Consider the following 19,026-nt stretch of genomic DNA (forward strand, 5'->3'; position numbering starts at 1 on the left):
ATGGAAAAAAATCTTTAAAAAATTGATTAAATACCAAAAATACAAAAATTCAATTTATTTTCGTATTCTTGTGTATTTATTAGTTTTTAAAATATTTTTTTTATAAATATTTTACTTTTAGATACATCTAAATAAGGTGCATCTAAAAAAGTAAAAAAATTACTTAAAATTTTAAAAATATTCACGGAAAACAAAATACTTGATTTTCAAAAATTTAAATCTAGAAAATTGAAACCAAACACTGAATATTTTTTATTTTGGGTTTAGACAACATTCAAGGACAGTTCGGTTGTTAGTAAATAATAAGAAAATTAGTTGTAAATACACAAATGTTGTGGGATTGTCATCTCCTCCTCCACATTTCTCTAACTGAAGGAGGAAGTGGTCAGCAATTGGCTTAGATGCTGTGTATATTATTATAGACATTATTTGCAAGTGGGCAGGAAAACCCATGAATCTAGTCCAAAAATACAAATTCTAGTCTACATCCACAACTAACAAAATATACATATATTAATGAAATACAATAAAAAAAAATGAAAATGGCTCTAATCAATGACATAATCAAAGTAATTACACTTCTATATGCATTCAAAAGTATCTTGATATTAAAAAGGAAAAAAAGGTATTTTCTTTATTTTAAGTGTAACATAATGAGAACATTTCGCCTAAGCAAACACAACATCTAGAGATTGAAAAAAAAGAACTGTGAAACAGTAGGTCACAAGACTTCAATCAAACAATCTTATAGTGATTTACATAGACTGGAGCTTCTTTATGTGCTCCAACAAGAAGTCATAGACCTTGTGTTGGTCAGGAAGAGTCTTTGACACACTCTCCCTTTCCATGCACCTATGAGCCCAAGCAACAAGTTTACCACCATGCTGAAATTGCCAATCTGCTCATATGTATAGAAAAAGCTATAGTATGGGATCAGTACCACATCCACAATCCTAAACGTCTCACCTCCGTAGCAAGGCTTGTCTCCAAGCTCTCCTCCCAACACCTTTAAGCACTCTATGAGGTCATTCTTCACTACTTCTTTGGCTTCGCCTATGAGGTCATTCTGTACAATATACCACATGTAATTGCGGGTAAGAAGGCCCAAAATTACAGCCAAGCAGCTTATTTCTAGACAAAAGGATCTCAAGTTTAATTCAATGATTGTAAATATTTTGGGTACATTAAGAGTTTAGAGACAAAAGACCATATGGCCGACCAATAATTATTAATACTCCTTTGTCCTTTAAACGCAATTTCAATTGCAAGATATAATAGAAATTTTAGAACACAAAGAACAAAACATAACACATTGGAGCGGACGAAAAAAGTTTGGGAATAGAAAATCTCATTTATACAAACAAGTTTATATATAATGATATCTCTTATTTATATTCATTAATTACAAATAAAAAAAATCATTAAAACAAAAGGAATTTGCTGTATGACTTTCTCCAATGAAATTTGCTATACGACTTTCTTTGGATTGGCTCAACTTTTAAAAGGAATCATGTATACACCCCCGCTAGGATGTCCTCTCTAGAGATAAAGAGACAAAAAGAGAACTAATGAAACAACATGTCACAAGACTTCAATCAAACAATCTTATGGTGATTTACTTAGCCTGAAGCTTCTTCATGATCTCCAACAAGAAGTCATAGACCTTGTACTGGTCAGGAAGGAAGAGCCTTTGACAAACTGTCCTTTTTCAAGCACCTATGCGCCCGAACAAGTTTAGGGCACTCTGCCACCATGCCGAAATTGCCATTCTGCTCAAATGTATAGAAGAAGCTATAGAATTGGTTCAGTGCTACATCCACAATCCCAAATATCTCACCCCCAAAGTAAGGCTTGTCACCAAGCTCTCCTCCCAACACCTTAAAGCACCCTACAAGGTCATTCTTTGCTTCTTCTTTGGCTTTACCTGTGGATAAAAATAGTGGCCTCACAAGACTATATATCTGTACAATGGCTTTGTTTGGGAAGCGGTGCAGTAGGCTATTGTAGCCTCTTTTTTGAAAATAGCCAAAAAGCCTCCCGTTACTGAGGTTGTGTACAACTGGGTTGCACTAACCTTTAAATGTTTGAACTTGTCATAACTCTTCAACCCAACTATCATAACTCTCCAACCCATCTTCCATCATCTCTCTTATCTCACATCTTTCACTTACCAATTGCAGAAAGAAGACTCTCTGTCACAGATCCCTCTCCGGTAGAGCTCTCCTTTCCAGACCACGCGATCAGCGGATCTCTCTCCGTCAGCACACATTCATTTTCCTGTTGGAACAGTACATGGACACATGTAGCGGCAGTTTGGTAATTTCAAATGAAATCCTAGTTTTTCCAATACAACCATTCAAAAAAAATTCAACCCATCTTTCCAAACACACAAACTAAAATAGTCAAAAAGTCCAAAAAATAGCCACTTCCCAAACAAGGCCAATGTACCATATGTAATTGTGGGTAAGAAGGCATAATATTTCAGCCAAGCATCTTATGTTTTCAAGAGATCTCTTTGTACCTAAATACTCACATGGGTATATAAAAATTTCTAGACACGAAAATCTCAATGTATAATTCAATGTTTGTGAATATTTTGAGTATAGAAGATTTTGGGGACAAAGGACCTTGAGGCCAATAATTATTAACTCCTTTGTCCCGTCCCTGATGCAATCTCAATTGTAAGATGAAAAATCATATAGAAGTTTATTTTTTATTGGTTGATAATTAGAGAAAATATGAAGATATTCTAATAACGGCACATTATTGGAAAAAAATAGGTCTTTCTTTTGAGCTAAAGTATCACTATTCTTATAAGATATAATAGAATTTTTAAAACACAAGAATACATTAGGACAGAGGATAAAAAATTAAATAATTTCATGCCATATTACTATATGCATTAATGTACTGATGATGACGAAGATATACAAACAAATCTATACATAATGATATCTCTTATTAGCATCCATCAACTACAAACCAAAAATCTATTAAAATAACTTATTATTGAGGATGATGATGTCTCACAAGTCAGTGTGAACATCAAAGATTGAATGAATAACAGAGAAGGAAATTGTGCTAAGCGAATTGTCTTTCAGGTGTTTGTTTTTATGCCAAAGAGAGTAAGAGTAAGTTTGAGAGACAATTTATAGGGAAAACTTTTTCTGGGTGAAGTGGGTAAAAATAATCAAGTCTTGGTGCTAGGCCTAATGCGATGCTCACTCCGAGGTTGAGCTAGGTTGGACCTCGGCCCTATGGCCAACACTTGCTCCGAAGCAAGACAATCATAGGAGCTCGGCCCAATGTGCAAATGTCACTCCAAAGTGGGCTGAGCAACATAGTGGACTTCCTGGATGGGCAGCCAACCACTCCGAAGTAGGTTGAGTAACATGTTGAACCTCCTGGATGGACAGACAACCACTCCGAAGTGGGCTGAGCAACATGTTGAACCTCTTGGTTAGACAACCATTCTGGAGTAGACCAACTTAAAAAAGGCCAATTCACTGAAGATCTTTTTTGGGCCCACAAGAGACAAACAACTCTGCTCCTCTCCTACTGTGTGAACAGAACGTGGAGACATGGAGGTGCAAAGGAACAAGGCGCACGCATGACAGACCTGCATCTGAGTGTCAGGTGAGTGGTGTCCTCCTCCAATAAGAAATGACCGCTAATGAGACAAACAAAACAGAGCTGCACCCGAGTGTCAGGCGAAGTGGCCGTCCTCCTCCAATGGGAGACGACCACAAATAAGACACATTGGACAGATAGCGGAAACAGAAGGTCTTGGAGGGCAAGCAATATTTTCCTATAAAAAGTGAGCACTATTCACCATCAAGGGATTCAAAATCTACACATTTAACATATACACACTCTTCGTATTCGTTCTTCTTGATCTCCCTGAGTCCCTGACTTTACCATCGGAGGGGTTTCCAACCAAACCCCGGTCGGGCAGCCTCACCGTTTGTTACTTTGTGCAGATCTTCAATTCCTAGATCACGCTGTTCATCCATGAAGTTCAATCCTTCTTCATAGTGCGGAAATCACCCCCGCACAATTGGTGTCGTCTATGGGAAAACCACTGCTTGCTTCGTGACGAACTCCGGCGATGGGAATCGAAAATACACCCTACTCTGGGCAAGCAGAAAAGACTCCAATGACGGAGAGAACCAAAGATAAGGGTCTGCCATTCCCTCCAGCGCACGATGACCTTATGGACCACGACGATCAAACACCCAACGTGGCGGAGCGACGCCGTGTCATTGCCGTTGAGACGTCTCAACGTCTTTTTGTTGAGAAAGACCACCGCGACCGTATCATCGACTCAATGGGTTTAGAGGTCACTGAGCTTCGCACCCAATTGATGATGTTCATGGCGACCCCAGTGGAGCCAAGAAGATCCGTTGGTGGACCATCGCAAAGGAGACGTACCCCTCCTCCCCCCCCCCCCCGGCCTCATAAAGAGCACTGCAGTCGTGGCCCTACTGGTAGAGAGCATAGCCGGCTAATTCCGGTATGTAGTGAAGGGGCCAGCAATAAGACGGATAACCTCGAAAAAAATAACCCATGAGAAGATTCTCATAAAAGGTAGAGGACTGTCAGCCGCCTATCTGAAACCTTTCATTGTCGCCGCGATGAGCGGCCGCACGACTTAAGAAGTTGGTTGAACGATAACATAGGAGAGGCACGACGGCTATGCAGGGAAGGAGAACGTCGATGAGATGGGGAGGAGGAACGCCGGCTTAATAGGGAAAGGGACCAGCGGGACCGATCCATACACCAACAAGAGCGTCGCGCTCTAGGCCGGTTGGTGTCCACCCCCTTCTCCCTAGAGATAGAAGCTGTAGAACCTCCACGGAAGTATAGCCCACTGAAATTCATTCTCTATGATGGGAAGACGGACCCTCTGACTCACATTAGCCATTACCGCCAGATGATGTCCCTCTAGAACCGCAACGACATGCTCATATGTAAAGTCTTCCCTTCTAGCCTAGGAGAACTTGGCCTTCGATGGTTTGACAAACTCCCTAGTGGTTCGATTTATGACTGGACGCAGCTCTCTGAGGCGTTCTTAGCCTGATTTGTCTCCAACAACAGAGTCCTGAAGCAGTTAGATACCTTGTTCAATATCCAAAAGGACAGGAAAGAGACCCTACGCCAGTACGCGCAACGGTATTGGGAGGAATATGGTGACTTGGAGGAAAATGTTTGCAGTGAACAATTGGCCGTGCTATACTTCAAGCAAGGCCTACCTCCTTCGCACAAGCTAAGGCAGTCGTTGACGAAACGACATACCCCCACTATAAAGGATTTGAGGGCTCGAATAGAGCAACAAGCTCGTGTGGAAGATGACGCTGCTTCAGTACATGTTGCGGTTGCTGAAGAAGTTAGACCGCCTCGACCACCTAGGACTGAGCAGCCAGGGAGGGATGAGCAGCGAAAGAACTATGGCCAAAAGAATCGCTCCACAGCGGAAAACGAAGAGGAAAGGGCCAAGTCTTATAAAGGCATCACTACCGTCTTCAAGGAGCCAATATACAGGCTCGTCGAGAAACTTAAAGGGGAAGCCTTCTTTGTCTGACCCTGCTCGGCGCAATCAGATACTGTGTTGCACCTATCATCGAGAGAAGGGACACAAGACGCAAAATTGCAAAGCTCTCAAACAACACTTGGAGGACTTAGTTATGACGGGACACCTCCAACAATAGATAGACGTTGATAAGATGAGGAAAAAGCAAGGACTAGACCAAGCCCCTCCTGAAAAGAACCATGCCCCGAGGTTGGTCATCAACGTTATCCATGGAACGACTGACCCCGAAAGAGAAAACACCATTCGAGGAGAAATCCAACGAGCCACCCACATTCAACAGGTAATGTCAGTAGGACCTCCTCCCAAAAAGTCCAAGACAGAAGCTAGACCTTCTCGGTTTAACGTACCCCCATACCAATGCCCTCGTCGTTACAGTTGGTGTGGCCAACAAGTTCAATGTGAAGCGAGTCTTGATTGACCAAGGGAGTGCCACAGACATCATGTATTATGTGTTTTTCAAGAAGCTTGGCCTCAGTGAGCAGCACCTGCCACCTGCCACCTCCTCTTTAGTTGGCTTCAACTCGCAAACAGAATAGCTGCTCGGCCAAATAACTCTGTCTGTCATAACTAAGTCCAAGATGGTCTCTGTTGACTTCTTGGTAGTAAACACCCCATCTCCCTACAACGCCATCCTTGGTCGACCTTGGATTCAACAGATGGAGGCGGTCCCTTCCACCTATCACCAACTCGTTCGCTTTCCAGCCAAGTATGGAGTAGAGGAAATTTGCGGAGACCAAGTGGCAGCCAAACACTGTTTCATTGCTGCCATGAAAACCAAACAAGTCTGCGACCAATTGCAGATGGTGGAAGTACCTGACCAGCCAATTTTGGAAGACGTCGGCGGAGTGCCAACTGAGAAGATGGTAGAAGACCTAGAGACGGTCTTGGTAGAAGAAAGAAACCCAGACAAGTTCTTCCTGCTCGGCACTTCCCTTACTGTTGGAGAGAAAAAGCAATTACTGGCTCTACTCCGTAAAAACATCGAAGTGTTCACCCGGTCGGCCTATGACACTCTTGGGTTGGACCCCAATTATGCCTATCATCAACTCAACGTCCAATTAGGAGTGTGGCCAGTAGTTCAGAAGAGTAGACAGTCATCCGCGTAACACACCGATGTAGTGATCGAAGAGATGGACAAACTTTTAGCTATTGGAGTCATTCGAGAAGTGCAGTACCCAAAGTGGTTGTCCAACATCGTCGTGGTGAAAAAGAAGAATGGCAAATCGAGAGTCTGCATTGATTTCACTAGCCTTAACAAAGCTTGCCTCAAGGATAGCTTCCCCTTTCCATGAATAGATTAACTTGTTGACCCAACGGCTGGACATGAGCGCATGAGCTTTCTAGATGCCTACAGTGGCTACCACCAGATCCCCATGTTTGGTCTTGACCAGGAGAAAACGGATTTCATCAACCCTAGAGGCACTTACAATTACAAAGTGATGCCCTTCGTCTTGACGAACGCTGGTGCGACCTACCAGCGAATGGTCACCAAAATGTTCAAGGACCAGCTCGGTAAAACCATGGAAGCATACATTGATGACATGGTCGTCAAAAGTAAGTTGGCCGAGCACCATCTAAGGGACCTTGAGCAAGTGTTTGGAATTCTAAAGACTCACAAGCTTCGACTGAATGCCTCAAAATGTGCCTTTGGAGTAGGATCAGGAAAGTTCTTGGGGTATATGGTGACTAGGCGGGGCATTGAAGCCAACCCCGACCAAATCAAAGCCCTCCAAGACCTCAAAACGCCTACAAAGGCTAAGGAACTCTAGAAACTTGCTGGCATGGCTGCATCACTTAACCGTTTCATCAGTTGGTCCTCTGATCGGATGAAGCCCTTCTTCCAACTTCTAAGGAAGAAAACCAGTTTTGAATGGAGAAAGTTAGTGCTCCGAAACACTAGAAGATTTGAAGAAGTATTTGTCCTCTCCTTCCCTTCTATCTACACCTGTCGCCAACGAAGAGCTTTTCCTTTACTTGGCTGTTTCTAATCATACTGTTAGTGCAGTGCTAGTTAAAGAGGATGGAAAGGAGCAAAAACTAGTGTATTATGTTAGCAAGACCCTCTTAGATGCCAAAACTAGATACTTGCCATTGGAGAAATTGGCATATGCCCTATTAATTGCCTCTAGGAAGCTTGTTCACTACTTTCAAGGACATACCATCAACGTCCTCACTGAATTCCCCCTCAAGTCAGTGTTCAATCGAGTAGATTTCTCAGGCCGAACAACAAAGTGGACGGTGGAGCTTGGAGAGTTTGACATCAAGTTCCAACCTCGAATAGCCATCAAAGCTCAAGTCCTGGTAGAATTTGTTACAGAATTCACCTCAGGACTAGCTATCCCCTCTGAAGGGAGCTCGGCTTTGGTCACTATGACTTCCCAGCATAAAGGGTAATCCCCAGCCGAAGCATGAAAACTTTTTGTCGAAGACGTATGGAAGCTGTTTGTGGACGGTTCTTCTAACCAAAAAGGCTCAGGGACAGGAGTTGGCCTTATTTCTCCTGAACGATTCATGTGGGAGAAGGCCATCCAATCGGGCTAGAAAGCTTCTAATAATGAAGCAGAGTATGAAGCTCTACTAGCCGGCCTGCGAAGTGTCGAACACTTCAACGCAGAGGAGCTACTCGTCTTTAATGATTCCCAATTAGTGGTCAACCAACTCTCTGGAGTTTACGAGGCTCGCGATGAGCGGATGGCCACTTATGCAGAACAGGCCAAAAATTTGATCAGAAAGTTTCAAGCCATCAGAGTCGAGAAGATTGGCTGAGAGGGAAATGGTCACATTGATGCTTTAGCTTGCTTGGGTTCCTCGGTCAACTCCAGAGATGGCCACAAAATATGAGTGAAATATGTACCCCCAACCAAGTATTCAACTAGTCGAAATGGTCCTCTACACTGACTTGGGCCTAAGTTGGATGGACCCATTCTTGGCCTTCTCGAAAAAAGGCACCCTTCCTGAGGACAAAAAAGAAGCGCACAAGACAAGGCATAGAGCTGCTCGGTTTTGGGTCTCCCTATCTGGTAAGCTTTATAAGAAGTCCTACATGGGCCCTTATCTACTCTGTGTTCATCCAAGTCTGGTGGAAGATGTGCTTTATGAGATCCATGATGGAATCTGTGGAAGTCACACTGGTGGTCGGTCTTTGGCACACCGAGCCCTAACACACGGGTATTGGTGGTCACGCATGCAAAAGGAGGCCCAACAGTATGTCCGCAAGTGCGACAAGTGCCAAAAGTTTGCTCCTCTCATTCACCAGCCGGCCAAAGCTCTAACCTCCCTCACTAGTCCTTGGTCATTCGATCAATGGGGCTTAGATATTGTTGGACCATTAGCTAGGGGAACTGGGAATAAAAGGTTCTTCATCGTCGCAACTAACTACTTCACTAAGTGGATGGAGATAGAGGCCTTGTGCAAGATCAAAGAAGCAGACACTAAGAGGTTTGTTTGGCCCAATGTTGTGACTCGATTTGGCATTCCCAAAGTTCTTCTCTCTACTAATGGCACACAATTTAATGGCCAAATCTTCAGGAGATTTTGCACTGACTTGAAGATAGAGTTCCAAAACTCCACTCCGGCCTACCCACAGGGCAATGGCCAAGCTGAGGAGTCCAATAAGACAATCATTGATAGGATAAAAAAGCGTCTTGAAAAAGCCAAGAGCAAATGGGTGGAAGAGATACCGAATGTCCTCTGGGCCTACCAAACTACTCATCGCCGGTCGACCGGTGAGACACCTTACTCTCTTACCTATAAAAGCAGTCATCCCTTTGGAGGTTGGCTTTCCTACCATCCGTTCTGAGATCTTTGAGCCAACAGACAATGATGAAGCCATCGCCCAAGCTCTGGACATGGCCGAAGAGCGTAGGGAAGCTGCCCTCATTCGATTAGTGGCTTACCAGCAGCAGCTCACTAAAAGCTTCAATAAGAATGTGCGTCCAAGGCAATTCCTACCAGGTGACTTGGTACTCAGGAAGGTGATGGATCACAAGAAAGTTCCTGGAGAAGGGAAACTCGGTGCTAACTGGGAGGGGCCCTACAAGGTTACTTCAGCACTTGGCAATGGCGCGTACTATCTAGCCGATTTAGCAGGGAAGACAATCCCTAGACCATGGAACATTGCCAACCTCAAGAAATACTTCCAGTGATGTGATTCTTAGAATAAAGTATTTTCAGTAATATATATTTCTTAGAACATGCCTTGATGTGATCAAAAGTTCTAAGTATCAATGAATGGAAATTAGTTTTAAAATTTTCTTTATTTACTTGTGTTGTACATTTATGCTCGGTGGAGCAAATTGGCCATGGGTCTTAACTCAAGCCAATCCCAGATGCTCGACCCTTTGGTTGGAGCAGGGTGCCAAGTAGTATAACTTGGTGGAATTTGTGCCAAATATCATTACTTGGAGCACGGTCTATATTCACAATTCGCGCTCGAAGTATGGCCGAATTACACTACGATGGGTTAAACCATGCCAAAACTTGACCAAGTTAGGTGGCCAAAACTTTCACAATTTTTTCTCTCCCAAAGCATGAAGCATGGTCTGACCGAACAGACAGCCTTCTAGGCCACAGAGCTCACGCTCGGCTGGGGGCATCAAAACTCACTCAATTTTTTCCAAGGCACGAAGCCTAATCTGTCACGGCCCCATTCTACCCCGAGTAGAATGGTGCCGTGATAGCCAGTAATCCGAGATTACCAAAGGCCAACTTACAAAGATTCACACAATCAGAGTATACATATGGGGCTTACATGTGCGGAAGCAAATTTAAATCTAAGTAGTCCATAAGAGCTGTGCATAGATCAAATGAAATGTCATACATCTTAACATGGTTTTACATCTTGTATACAAATGAATTAAAACTAAATATTACATCTTGATCAAAAGGCTTCTCAAGCCGAAATATACAAAAGACATGAACTACAAGCTAAGAAGCATAATCTTCAAGATGCTAACAAAACATAAATCCAAAACATCTTGCAAATAACATCTTAGGCGGCACCACCTTCTTGCTCATCACCTACATAAATATAAAGGAGAGGGTGAGCTTGGATACTCAGTAAATGATATAAGCAATAAAGGTTTGAATAAATGATATCCGAGATCTTTATCAAAACAGTACATATCACAGCTTATAACAAAACATGGGATGAATGAAGTTCATCAATCAAATTCTTTCAAAGCTTCTTGGATGTTTAATAACATCTACATAATACCAAGAGATGATATTCCAGACAAAACAAGGGAATAACCGTCTCGGAATCGAAGCACACCCGTTCACGACCGTTGGTGGCCGACCCGGAATCGGTTAGACAACCCACCCGAAAAACTGTTAGTGGCAAAACAAGGGAATAATCATCTCGGAATCGAAGCACACCCGTTCACGACCGTCGGTGGCCAACCCGAAATCGATTTGACAAACCCACCCGTACAAGACTGTCAGTGGCAAAAGAGATATCTCAAACAAGGGTGCTACATAGGCTTAACATCCCCTAGCACGAAAGGACCTTCCAAGAATGTCATCAAAACAAACATAATACTTGATACAAAAACTAGTGGATAATCATTCATACTTGAAGAAATACTTTTCCAAAACGAAACAAAGCAAAGCTTTTATCAAAACATTGTAACATAGTTTTATTAAAAATACCACTCACCTAGCTCTTCGGGTGCAGGGATTAAGGCAAGGATCCAAGACCTACAAATACATAATAAAAATCCACTGAATGCACTTCAAGAAGACAAGAAGGAATGCTCAAAGATGGTTATGAAATGCACTTTCAAAACAAGCTTTACGTGAGGGAAAAGATCCCGACATTTCTTTTCAAAACCAAGTCAAGACAAAACAAAACATGTGCTGGGAGTTAAACACTGTTTTTCTTCTAGGGAAAACATGCTGGGTACCAACCAGGTCTTGGAATAGATGCACAGAGATGATCTAGGCAAAAATAGCCTAGTTGGGTGAACTCAGGGGGTCTTAGCCAAGGTTCCACACCTCTTGGCCGAGGTGTGGTCTCCTAGGCCTAGGTGTGCGGCTGCCTGCCGAGATGTTACAAGGTGCCGACAAAGGTGTACCATGGTCGGCCTAGGTGTGTTTGCAAGATAGGCTAAGGTGCAAGTGATCATACAAGGTAAGCCAATGTGAGATACGATGCTTGGCCTAGGTGTGAGATCTAGGCAAGAGTGTGTGACAACCCTCATCACTGATTAGTGCTAATCTATGATTAAGCATGTTAACTGACTGATTGATTGAAATTCTGAGCTAATTGATTGAGTGTGTTAGTTTAAGTGCATGTCTATCTGTTTGACTGTTAAATGATCTGTTCATATGTTATGTTGTAAATTGCAAATTCAAGGCCTTATCGGCAGCCGAATCTGAAATTGATTAGTGTTTTATGCTAATTGGAATTTATGTGATTTTATGGTATATTTAATTGAAATGTGATTTGGTATGATTAAATTGGATTAAATAGTGTTAAATCACATAAGTTAGACTTATTTACCCTTTTGCCACTTAGTGGCCTATCTCTATAACACTTTGAGACTTAATTCATATCTCTTCCTCAGCCATTTCCTTATACACAACCGACTAGAGAGAGAGAGAGATAGGAGAAATTGAGTTCATCTAGGCATTTAGCATGGAGACTTAAAGATATTCAAGGTTAATTGCATAATTGAGCCTCTAGACTTGTAATTGAGGAACTTAGGTAAGGATTTCATCCTTTTAATTGTGAAATCAAGTTGTATTTTGCATGGTTCATGGAAGTTTAGAGATTAAAGTCAAGAATTGGTTTAGATTGTTGATTTGAAGCTTGAATCATGCATGCATGTGCATCTCTTGAAGTTTAGAGTTGTTTTCATGGAAATTATTGCATACATGTCCATATTTGGGTCATAGTTCGTGAATTCATCATGTTTGGAAGTGAATTAACTCATTTGATCATGCTTTGGAAGCTTTGAAGTTGATTAAATTCATGCATGTTGCATGTTCATCATGTTCTTGATGTTTTATTTGAAAATGGTGTTTATTTGACTCACCCTTGGGCTTTGATTTTACAAATTGATCTTCAAAACATGTTATATTATGGGTTTAAAGTGTTTTTCCAGAAAATGGGCCCAAGAGGTTGAGTTTTGATGTATTAAAGTTGAGTTTTGAGCTTGAGGTTCAAATCTGGAAATTCCAGATTTTGGACTCACGCTCGAGCGAGGAACTCCACGCTCGAGCGTACACTGAGATCATACAGTCCGCTCGAGCGAAGAAAGTAGCACTCGAGCGTGAAATGCATATATCTAGTACTTTGCATGTGTTTACAGTCTGCTCGAGCAAGAGAGTTCACGCTCGAACGAGGAGTTGTGTCTCACACTCGAGTGTGGATCGAGCGCCCGTCGAGCGTGATTTTTGTGCATCCAGTATTTTTACTGTAGCTTACAGTCTGGTCAAGCGACGGAAGTCACGCTCGAGCGGAGCTCCTTTGTCTGCATGTCCGCTCGAGCGTAGAAAGCCACGCTCGAGCGAGACCCCTGTTTTCTAAAAAATTCTGAAAAGTGTTTACAAGTGCATTTTTGCATCCTCATTCCATCCTAGGCACTCCTAGGCCTAGTTTAAGGCATCTTAATGAGGATATTGATGTAGAACCACACCGAACCAAATTAGGGATTAAGTTATTATTTCCCAACTGTGTAGTTTAGTGTGTGTTCGTTCTGTAACTGTGTAGGGTTGGCATTCGAGGACGCGTACTAGCTTATCTGTACCCCAGAACTCTGTGAGTAACTATGTTATAAAGATATGTTCAATTGAGATTATTTTCTAAACAAATGATTGTACTACTTTATGAAATGACACTATTTACTGAATGAATATTTGTCCTATTTGTGAACTGTATTCGTGGCATCCATAGCAATTTACTGTTACTGAACTGTTACTGCTACTGTTACAGAGATCTTTGTCGGTTCCCATGTTTGGAACCACTACTGTTTACTGATATGTAGTCCAAAACTCTGTGAGTAACTATGTTATAAAGATATGTTCAATTAAGATTATTTTCTAAACAAATGACTATATTGCTTTATGAAATGACATTGTTTACTAAATGAATGCTTGTCCTATTTGTGAACTGTATTCGTGGCATCCATAGCAATTTACTGTTACTGCTACTGTTACAGAGATCTCTGTCGGTTCCCATGTTTGGAACCATGACTGTTTGCTGATATGATGGCCATCAATTGACTGTTCGGTCTGTTAAGACCTACTGTACTGTTTGCTATTGGATGTACCACTTATGACTACTATGATCGAATAACTGATATACTATTCAAATGACTGTTTTAAATACTGAAAGGATATTCATTCTTAACCTCTTTACGCATATGTTATTCACTAGGCTTTAGCTTACTGTTTATATATATATATATATATATATATGTAGGTGTTCAAGCACCAAACCGAAGTTAGGAGCGTCGAATTAGCTCTTGTTTTGTCAAGCCAACCATCGTGCCTCACCTTGAGGTTCCAAGTGCTGCCAAGCTAAGGCTGCTTCGGGGTGTTTTAGATTTCCCCCTTTCTGTATCTTTTTTGTATAGACTGCATAGACCTGTACTGTACTGTTATGGTAGGGACTTGGTCCCTAACCCGAATGTTTGTATATGTATAGCAATGTTTTGTTCTGAATGTGAATATGTTTTAAAAAAGTGTTTTTACATACAGATTATCACAGCTCATTAGACATCTTTTAATTACTGTTTTGGCATCCGCCAGCCCCTGTACTCTGTATTACTGTCTTACTGTTAAGCAGGCCTTCGGTAATCTCGGATTACTGGTTGGTTATGGTGTTAAACCCATAGGGGCGGGTTTGGGTCATGACAGAGTGGTATCAGAGCGATACTAAACCACGAGTTATACCGCACACATGTGTCCGATTGAGCTATAGGATGTCCTAGAAAAGTGAATAGGGCATTGCATGAGCGTTGATAAGTGTGTGTGGCCATGACATGAATATATGTGCTAATGTGTTAATATGTTAAGTATGCAACTGTCTATGTTCATAATTGTCATAATTGTCTATAGTGAAATGGATAACGCAAGAACTATTGATGAATCTGAATCATCCAAGGCCAGAATGGCAAGGCTCGAAAGAACAGTGGAAATGTTGACTGAGGCCATAAGGCTGCAACAACAGAACCAACAGCCCCCACCTCCTCCGGTACAGCCGGAACAAAATGTTAATGATGACATAATAGCTCTGATACAGAAGTTTAGCAAGATGAAACCGCCATCATTTCAGGGAGGCCTTGAACCACTAAAGGCCGAAGCGTGGGTGCTAGAAACTGAAAAATTATTTGAAGTGTTTCCGTGTTCTGAGGCACACAAGGTGCTATTGGCCACTTTTACTTTACAAGAAGAGGCCAGAAGGTGGTGGATGCTAGTCCGTGACACCAATACTGCCATGAATTGGGCTTAGTTTAAGGGAGCCTTCTTTGAAAAATACTTTCCACAGTGTGTCAGGGACCGAAAGGTGACTGAATTTGAACAACTGAAACAAGGCACCATGTTGGTTGCAGAGTACGAATCTAAATTCACTGAACTCGCCAGATATGCACCACACATGGTTGATACTTATTACAAAAAGGCCAGGAAGTTTGAAGGCGGCCTTAATGTTGAAATACTTGACAGGATCAATGTTCTGAAATTACTGAAGTATGTAGATGTTCTTGACCGAGCAATCATGGTTGAGTTGAACATCGAGGCACTAAAATAGACTGAAACACCAGAAACCGAGTGGCGTAGTAAGAGACGAGGCTTCAAGTTCAAGAAGGGCCGGAATAGTCCATTGAATAAAAAGCAAAATACAGGGTCAACAACCAGTTCCAGTCAGGGAAGTGGTTCCATACCGCCCTATTCTGAATGTGGTAAGAAACATAAGGGGGTTTGTTACAAAATCTCGGGTGCTTGTTACAGGTGTGGCAAGGTGGGCCACATGGTCAAATATTGCCTTTCTGCTCCTCAGGGCAATAGTAAAGCTGCACCAAGCGCCGCAGCATCAACTGCTCCACCGAAACCCAACCCCAAAGCGACTGGAAAAAAGCCTATGAGGCAAGGCCGAGTGTTCGCACTCATACCGGGAGATGTACAGAATACCGAGACCGTTGTGTCAGGTATACTCTCAATTTGTGCTCAAAATGCATATGTTTTGATTAATTCGGGGTCTACACATTCATATGTATCGCATGCTTTTTTGCGAAAATTGAATAGACCATTGGAACCCATGAACTATCTGTTAGTTGTATCTTCACCTATTGGGGGATCCATGACTTGTGCTTATATGTACCCTGCATGTGAAATTATTGTTGGGGATGTTCATCTGTATATTGATTTATTGCCTCTGAATATTGATCACTTTGATGTGATATTGGGAATGGACTGGTTAACAAAATATCATGCTACCATAGACTGTGTAACAAAACAAGTTGTTTTCCGTCCACCCGGACTGCCAGAATTTGTGGTTAACGGAGTTGGAGTAGTACCTCCCCCATACCTGATTTCATCCATGAAAGCTTTTAAATTGATTAGAAAAGGGTGTAAAGGGTATCTATGTTCTGTACTAACTGTACCTACTGATGATAAAACTAATGTGGACAATATTCCTATAGTTAGAGAATTCCCGAATGTTTTTCCAGATGATTTGCTAGGGAATTTGATTGATAGGGAGATTGAGTTCACCATTGATGTGATTCCAGGTACGCAGTCTGTATCTAAAGCTCCGTACAGAATGGCATCTACCGAATTGAAAGAGTTGAAAGTTCAGCTGCAAGAACTGTTAGATAAGAAGTTCATCAGGCCCAGTACTTCACCGTAGGGCGCGCCAGTCTTATTTGTGAAAAAGAAAGACGGCTCACTGAGACTCTGCATTGACTACCGTGAATTGAACAAGGTAACAGTGAAAAATAAATATCCATTGCCTCGCATTGATGATTTATTTGACCAGTTACAGGGTGCCCAAGTGTTCTCCAAAATTGACCTTAGATCTGGATACCACCAGTTGAAAGTCAAGACAGGGGACATGGAAAAGATTGAATTTCGAACGAGATATGGACATTATGAATTCTTAGTTATGCCTTTCTAAGTTACCAATGCACCTGCTGCATTTATGGATCTTATGAACAGAATTTTCAAACCATACTTTGATGAATTTATAGTTGTTTTCATAGATGACATTTTGATTTATTCCAAAAGCGCGGAAGAACATGAACGTCATTTGAATATTGCCCTACAGACCCTAAGAGAACAAAAACTTTATGCAAAACTAACTAAATGCGAATTTTTGCTAGACAGTGTGATGTTTTTGGGGCATGTGATCAGTAAGCATGGTATTACAGTTGACCCACAAAAGATTGAAGTAGTAGTGAACTGGCCTAGACCGACAAATGTTACCGAAATCCGAAGTTTTCTAGGCTTAGCCGGGTATTACAGAAGGTTTGTCAAAGATTTCTCCAAAATTGCCCTACCACTGACACAGCTGACTCAGAAGGGGATATCATTTGACTGGACCGACCAGAGAGAATCAGCTTTTCAAGAGTTGAAAACCCGACTAGTGACTGCACCGATTCTCACCTTACCCTCAGGTACGGATGGTTATACTGTATATAGTGATGCTTCTCATAAGGGTTTGGGATGTGTTTTAATGCAGAATGGTAAAGTTATTGCATATGCTTCCCGACAACTGAGACTGCATGAAAAGAACTACCTGACCCATGATTTGGAACTTGCTGCAGTGGTGTTTGCACTGAAAATTTGGCGTCACTACCTCTATGGGGCTACATGTGAGGTATACACAGACCACAAGAGTTTAAAGTATTTCTTCACACAGAAAGAACTGAACATGAGACAGCGGAGATGGTTAGAACTGATTAAAGACTATGATTTGCAAATCTTGTACTATCCCGGGAAAGCTAATACCGTTGCCGATGCATTGAGTCAAAAATCGATTGGAAATTTAGCCTGTTTACTCACCGGACAGAAAGAGTTGCTATGTGACCTTAAAAAAATTAAAGTTAAGGTCGTTTTGCGTGAACAATGTGGAACCTTAGCTGCTATTTCTGCTCAACCGGCACTTATCAAAGAGATCAAAGAGAAATAGCAACAGGATGACTTCTTGAAGAAGATCATCGAAGAACGAGAGTCTAAACTGAGGCCGGGCTTCAAATTTGAAAACAATGTACTGAAATTTTAGGAAAGGATATGTGTACCGAGTGATTCTGAACTGAAAAGAAGAATTCTGCAAGAAGGCCACAATTCAAAACTGTCTATTCATCCAAGAAATACGAAAATGTACCAAGATTTGAAACTGAATTTCTAGTGGTCGGGAATGAAGAAAGAGATTGCTGATTTTGTGTCGAAATGTCTTCATTGCCAACAAGTTAAAGTCGAACATCAACGACCCGCAGGTTTACTGCAACCCTTACCGATACCAGAGTGGAAATGGGAACATATCACTATGGATTTAGTTGCATGTTCATCATGTTCTTGATGTTTTATTTGAAAATGGTGTTTGTTTGACTCCCCCTTGGGTTTTGATTTTACAAATTGATCTTCAAAACATGTTATCTTATGGGTTTAAAGTGTTTTTCCAAAAAATGGGCCCAAGAGGTTGAGTTTTAATGCATTAAAGTTGAGTTTTGAGCTTGAGGTTCAAATCTGGAAATTTCAAATTTTGGACTCACGCTCGAGCGAGGAACTCCACGCTCGAGCGTACACTGAGATCATACAGTCCGCTCGAGCGTGAAATGCGTGTATCCAGTACTTTGCATGTGTTTACAGTCCGCTCGAGCGAGGACTTGTGTCTCACGCTCGAGCGTAGATCGAGCGCCCGTCGAGCGTGACTTTTGTGCATCCAGTATTTTTACTGTAGCTTACAGTCCGCTCGAGCGACGGAAGTCACACTCGAGCGGAGCTCCTTTGTCTGCATGCCCACTCGAGCGTAGAAAGCCACGCTCGAGCGAGACCCATGTTTTCTGAAAAATTCTGAAAAGTGTTTACAAGTGCATCTTTGCATCCTCATTCCATCCTAGGCATTCCTAGGCCTAGTTTAAGGCATCTTACTGAGGATATTGATGTAGAACCACACAGAGTCAAATTAGGGATTAAGTTATTATTTCCTAACTGTGTAGCTTAGTGTGTGTTCATTCTGTAATTGTGTAGAGTTGGCATCCGAGGACGCGTACTAGCTTATCTGTAGCCCAGAACTCTGTGAGTAACTACGTTGTAAAGATATGTTCAATTGAGATTATTTTCTGAACAAATGACTGTACTGCTTTATGAAATGACACTGTTTATTGAATGAATGTTTGTCCTATTTGTGAACTGTATTCGTGACATCCATAGCAATTTACTGTTACTGAACTGCTACTGCTATTGTTACAGAGATCTCTGTCAGTTCCCAT

General features: G+C 41.8%; 1 pseudogene; it reads right to left on the minus strand.

Moving 5' to 3' along the window:
* Positions 1-755: 755 nt before the first annotated feature.
* The window catches only part of LOC145798278 (putative glutathione S-transferase parC), a 33,586-nt pseudogene continuing 15,315 nt past the window's right edge, over positions 756-19,026 (minus strand).

The sequence above is a fragment of the Camellia sinensis genome, chromosome 8, assembly GCF_055761805.1.
Source record: "Camellia sinensis isolate YWXY chromosome 8, ASM5576180v1, whole genome shotgun sequence".
Classification (NCBI taxonomy): Eukaryota; Viridiplantae; Streptophyta; class Magnoliopsida; order Ericales; family Theaceae; genus Camellia; species Camellia sinensis.